We start from the raw sequence: 6,752 nt of genomic DNA on the forward strand, positions 1-6,752 counted from the left end.
AGGAGGACTGGCAATAGATGTTAGCTCAGGGCCAGTCTTCTTCACAAAAAGAAAGGAAAGAAAGAAAGGAAGGAAGGGAGGAAGGGAGAAAGGAAGGAAGAAGGGAGGGAGGGAGGGAGGAAGGAAGGAAGGAAGGAAGGAAGGAAAGAAGGAAGGAAGGAAGGAAGAAAGAAATCTCTAGTGTAGAATACTTGCATGGATACTCAAGAAGGAAGGAAGGAAGGAAGGAAGAAAGAAATCTCTAGTATAGAATACTTGAATGGATACTCAAAAATATACCTACAAGAATATTAATTATAGCTGTATTTGTATTGACAAATAAATGGAAATAAACAAACTTCATCAAAAGCAAATTGGGCAATTGTGTGGTTGTCAAAAACAATGAGGTAAAACATTATATGTTGATCTGAAAGATATCCACAAAATATTAAGTGAAAAAGAAATACAGAGATCCCTACTTCACACTCCTTATGAAAATAAATTTCAGGTGGACTAAAGATCTAAATGTGAAAGATAAATTTATAAGGGAATATAGGAGAATATATTCATGACCTTGGGAAGGATTTCTTAAATAAGATACAGAAAGTAAAAGCCATAAAAGAAAAGATTAATAAATCTGACTTCAATGAACACAGGGGTGCATGTATCTTTACGCATTGGTGTTTTCAAGTTCTTTGGATAAATACCCAGCAGTGGAATAGCTGGATCATACGGTAGAGACAGAGATTGGATTGGTGGTTACCAGAGGGGAAGGGGGAAGGGAGGAGGATGAAAGGGATAATTAGGTACATGTATGTGGTGATGGGTTGTAATTAGTACTTGGGTGGTGAACATGATGTAATCTATGCAGAAATAGAAGTATAATGATGTACATCTGAAATTTATACAATGTTATAAACCAATGTTACTGCAATAAACAAAAAATTAAAAAAAAATCTGACTTCATTGAAATTAAGAAACTGGTCATCAAAAGAATAAAATGACAATCTAAAAGTAGGAGATGACATCTGAAACTGATATAATTGACAAAGGATTAATATTCAGAATATAGAAAGAATTCCTACAGATCAATGAAAGGAAGGCAGACAACACAACAGACAAATAGGCAAAAGACTTGAATAGACTTCAAAGACAAAGAAATCCAAATAGCTAATCAACATACGAAATGGCACTCAACCTGACTAGTAAGAGGGAAATGTGAATTACATCCAAATAGATATCACTATACTGCATTGGGTTGGCAAAAATTTTAAAGTCTGATAATACCAAGTGTTGGCAAAGAGTACAACAGAGAAACTCTCATACCCTGCTAATGGGAGTGTAAATTGGTAAATCACTTTGAAAAAGTGCTGGCAGATATCTAAAGTGCTGACAGTTATCTACTAAAGTTTAAGCTCTGTGGCCAGGTAATTCCACTCTTAGGTATACACTCAAAAGCAATGCAGGCTTATATACACCAGGAGACATGTACAAAAATTTCATAGCAGCATTGCTCATAACTACCCCAAACTAAAAACTAAGCAATGAATGAATAAATGGTGGTGCATTCTAATATTATATATCAGGGAGAGTGAACAAACACATAACAATGTAAATGAATCTTACAAACGTAATGTTGAATTAAAAAAAAGTCGTGAGAAAATAGCTATAGTATGATTTCATAAAGTTCAAAAACAAGCAAAATTAAACTAAATTATTTAGGAATACATAAGTAGGTGGTAAAACAATAAAGAAAAGAAAGTAAATGCTTACTATAAGAATCAGGATTACCTCTGTGAGGAGGAGAGGGAGGATAGTGATCAGAAAATGAGGGGTGTTGCTGGCAATATTCTATTTCTAGGCCTGTTTCATGAATATCTGCTTTATAACTATTTATTGAACTGCACATATGAGTTTTTATGGACCGCTATTGATGTACAATATTTTGCAATAATAAAAGATTTGTTCAAGGTGCAAATAATATGTATAGTACAATCTCATTTTGTTTTTTAAGTAAACTATCACGTTTACATACAAAAAGATATGGAAGACTACGCAGCAAACTATTAACAGTAGTTAGCTCTAGGGAATGGGGAGTGGAGGTTGGGGTGGGGGAACTTCCTTTCACGTTTTACTGTATATTTTTTTTATTTTAATTTTTTCCACTGGATGAGTATTACTTGTATAATTTTAAAAGCTCTCATAAAAGTTAAACTTTTAAAATATGTTTAACTCTAGTCTCTCCCTTTTATTTTCACCCTAGGGCACCAAAGGCACCACAGGAAGCCAAACAAGCACTCCAGAGCCTGCCAGCAATTTCTCCAACGATGTCAGCTAGCAAGCCTTGCTCTGCCTTTATAGGAGCTCTGAGAGCCCACTCTCCCAATGAAACATTCTCAGTCAAGACGGCAGTGAGTGCACCTAGAGGATGCTCTTCTCCCACCTCAAGCTCCCCCTTCCCTGTCTCCACTCCAGTGGCCTCAAAATGCATTTTCCCTAAGATTGTTGCTCCCTTTAGTGCCTTCTTCTTTCCTCAGTCTTTTCTGTGCCCTCCCCTTACCCAGGCTTAAGCTTAATTACCTGAAAGAAACCAGGAAACCCAGGTTTCCTAGCTGGTCCCAACAACCAGGCAAGTAGCAAAGGAAAGTCAATAAATACTTTTAAATGTAATAGGTCAAACATTTCTTTCAAATGGAGTCTGGCAACTCACATTCAATCCAGGTGTTCCACTGTTCACTCCAAATCTTACCCTGATTCTACACACACTTCTCACCACCACCATCCTCACTCTCTCCCTCCACTGCCCAATTTTTCACTCTGTTACTCATTCAACAAACCTTTCTGGGGTAAGAACTGGGTGGAGCAATGACAGCAGGTATAGCAATGATTCAGACATGGTCTTGTAAAAGATAATATAGAGGGCCAGCCTGTGGCCTAGTGTTTAAGTTCGGCACACAGCGCTTCAGTGGCCTGGGTTCGTGGGGTCAGATCCTGGGCGCAGACCTACACCACTGTAAATGCCATGCTGTGGCAGCAACCCACACATAAAATAGAGGGAGACTGGCACAGATGTTAGCTCAGGGACAATCTTCCTCAAGCGAAAAAAGAGGAAGAGGGGCCAGCCCGGTGGTGTAGTGGTTAAGTTCGCACGCTCTGCTTCTGCGGCCCCGGGTTCGCAGGTTCGGATCCCAGGCGTGTACCTACACACTGCTTATCAAGCCATGCTGTGGCAGGAGTCCCACATACAAAGTAGAGGAAGATGTGCACAGATGTTAGCCCAGGGCCAACCTTCCTCAGCAAAGAGATGAGGATTGGCAACAGATGTTAGCTCAGGGGTAATCTTCACCACACACACAAAAAAAGACCAGGAAGATTGTCAATAGATGTTAGCTCAGGGCTAATGTGCCTCAGCAAAAAAAAAAAAAAGATAATATAGGTTTAAAAAACAACCTAGCACAGTTTCCTAGAATGTAGAATGCCTTTAGTATTTATGATTGTCATCATCATCATCATTAATGGTCCTTGCACTCTGTGAGTTTCCAACGTAGTACAGAAGACAGATATGCAGAACCACAGTTCAAGGCCAGAGAGATGGTGTAGAAGATCTCAAATGCCATTGAAAAGGGCTTCAAGCTGTAAAAATGGGAGAACTTCATTTTTTTAACATGATAGTGAAGTGATCAGAGCAATAATATAAGGAAATTAAACTGGCCACCATTTGAAAGAATGAATAAAGAATAAAAGATTATTACAACACTATAGAGACTGATTCCTCCTTGGACCCTGTCCTCAAACATCAGAAGGGAGAACAAAAAAAGGAACACTCATCCAGAATCTGGCTTCTGTCATCCCAGATGAAACAAAGGATTAAGTTGCCCTGCTTGCCTTAGGAGAAAAAACATTTTAACTGAGTGGTGAGTAGGGCGGGGCCCTGTTTATGACACAAGAGGACAAGCCCCTCCCCTGTGGTAGGAGAGTGCTGGGCACACAGCCTTCTCCTGTTCCTACTCCCTCCTCCCACAGCAGGAGGCACAGAAGTGCACCACTTGGCACAGGAGTGGGGGCCAGCTGAGGCTGGCCCACTTGCCAACTGCCTTAAAGGAAAACCAGGGATGTCAGGATGAAAGAGTGGAACCCAAAGGGAGGTGCCATCATGATAAACCAATGAGGGATCTGTGACAATGGAGGCATGGGGGCAGGGGCAGAAGGATGAAGCCTGGGAGATCAACATCTCCCTTGAGGGAAATAACAACAGGCAAGCCAGGTGCTGAGTCAGTATTTAGCCCTGACTGGGAACCTGAGCCACACCAGACACCAATCACCCAGCCAGAGCGTGGGCCAGAAAAGGCACCCACAGCCCAGCCAGCATCTAAGACTCAGCATCTAAGACTCAATACTCAACAGGAGACTGCTTCACAGCAAAGACCTCTCACTCAGCAGGAGCCCCTTTCCCAACAGGAAGCTGAATCCCAAAAGGAACCTAGAACCCAACAAAAATCTGCTTTGCAACAGAAATTTCTTGCCCCACAGGAGCCTGCACCACGGCAATCACCTCCCACCCAAAGGGGGCCCTTCACTCAACAGGAAGCTGCCTCACAGCAGAGACCTGGGCCAGGAACAGAATCTAGAAGTCAACAGGAACCAGATTTGAGAGAGGGACCTGTAGCCCAGCCACAACCTGACCCAAGGGAGCCATCTCTAGCTCAATAAGAGGGCAGATCAACACCTCCACCCAAGCCTAGACCTAGACCCCAAAAAGACCACCTGCCCAGATTGAATCTACCTCCCAAGAGAGACCAGGATAATCAGACCCTACAGCCCAGCAAATAGCTCTAGCCAGGGAGCCAAATCCCAGCAGGGATCTCTGACGGACTGGATATTTCTATCAGACCTGCACCAACTGTCCTCACAGCAACCGGCACCAGAGTAGAAGACATGTTGTAAGTGGGTCACAGATCCGGACTCAGAATCAGATTTGGGGTCTCCATTAGGGACCGATTGCCAGCCATGAGGGGTGGGACAGTGGCCCAGGGAATGAAGCTGGCCTTCAAGGGGAAGTCTGGTAATGGAGTGACGTCAGGACATGGTGGGACATCAGCACACAGGAAGAACAGCCAGCCAGAATCACAGACACTACTGGGACACAGGTGAGTCTGAGCCTGGGGGACCAGGAGCCTCCCAGGGATGGTCATTCATTCAGTCAGGGGTACTAAGGACCTCCAGTATGTCAGTTAGCTCAGGTGATCCCTCCACAGCCCTGCCAGACAAAGATCCCCAGCCCCATTGGATGGATGAGGAAGCTGAGGCCTAGAGAAGAGGAGGCCGTGCCTGAGGCCGGGCAGTTAAGGAGCAGCGAGCCAGGATCCCAGCCAGGGTGGGACATCTTCCCCTGCACCAGGCTGCCCCTCACGGAGGATCTGGGGGAAATCACAGAGAGGTGGGAAAGGGCTCTGGGCTAGGGGCCAGGAAACCGGGGAAGCTGCCCTCCTGCCAGTATTCATCCACCCGTCCCCAAACCACCCAGCACAGCCCTGTGGCAGACAGTGCTACAGGCACCAGCAACACCAGGCTGACGTGGACCTTTACCATCGGGGCTTCCATCCCGACTCTGCGATCCTGAGCTCCCAGGAAAGACACTTGCTCCCCGCCAGGCTGCCCTCTCAGGGGAGTCCCAGACCAGCCAGGCCTCATGGCTTTGGGGGTGTTCTCAGGAAGGGGAGCCTGGGAGAGGGGCTGTGGGGTCCGCCAAAGTCCCGGGCAAGGTGGGGGCTGGATGGAGAGGTGCGGGAGCGGAAGGGGAGGGTGACGGGCCCAAGACTCCGCGGGCCGCCAGCACTCCCCCCCCCTCCTCCGAAGCAGGCCGTGGGCCCCGGGGTGCAGCTCCAGCTCCGCTCAGGCCCCGACCCTGCTTCTCTAGACTCACAAGCCCCGCCATGCAGAGGGCAGGCGCCCGAGTTTCACCCGCGGAATGAGGGGTCCCTGTTGAAGGGGCCTGAGGGAAAACAGTGCAGCCCAATCCAGAAGCTGCGGGCGCTGTAGGGCCGCTCATCCGCAGGCCGGCAACGCTGGTCTCGGCCGAGGCCTGTGCCTCCCGGAAGGGCTGGGCGTCTCTCTCGGGGCTGAGGAGAAGACGGGAGCGGGTGTCTCTCTGGGCTGGTCGCCCGCTTTGGGAGGGCGGGGAGGAGGGTTAGGAGGGAAAGAGAGGGTCCCAGGTCTGCTTTTTCCAGCGCTGACGACGTAGAGCTGTTTCTCTAGGCTTCCAGAACCCAGTCTCAGGGCACACCCTCACCACAGCGCCGCGGCACGTGAGGCCGCCTCTCCTCAGGAGCCTGAGGCAGTTGACTGCGTGCGCATGCGCGAGCCTCTGGCCTCCTCTGTTTCCCGCCTTTTTCCAGGCCCGCGCCCTCCCTCTACCTCAGTTCCTCCCAGCGTCCGGCCCAGGGCTCCGGGCTAGTGCCCTGGGGCCGACCATTCTCCCTCCCCTCCCTTCCATTCTCGAGGGAGGGAGAGGGCGGGGAAAAGAACCCTAAGAAAGAGCAATAGAACTAGGAGACAAGGGGCGGGGAGAAGGCGGGGCTTCCTCCTCCAATGGCTCGCAGGCAGAGCCCCGCCTCCAGTGCTGGCGCCCCGCCCCTGCTTTGAATAGTGCCAGGACTTGGCCTCCCTCTCCCCCACCCCTTGCCCCCAAACAGCGGCTCAGCGGCGCCCTCCACGGCCCCTCCAGAGAGCGGGCGCAGTCGCGTTCTAGGGAATCCCTTCCTGGGAAGGTGAGT

The sequence above is a fragment of the Diceros bicornis genome, chromosome 34 (assembly GCF_020826845.1).
Source record: "Diceros bicornis minor isolate mBicDic1 chromosome 34, mDicBic1.mat.cur, whole genome shotgun sequence".
NCBI lineage: Eukaryota > Metazoa > Chordata > Mammalia > Perissodactyla > Rhinocerotidae > Diceros > Diceros bicornis.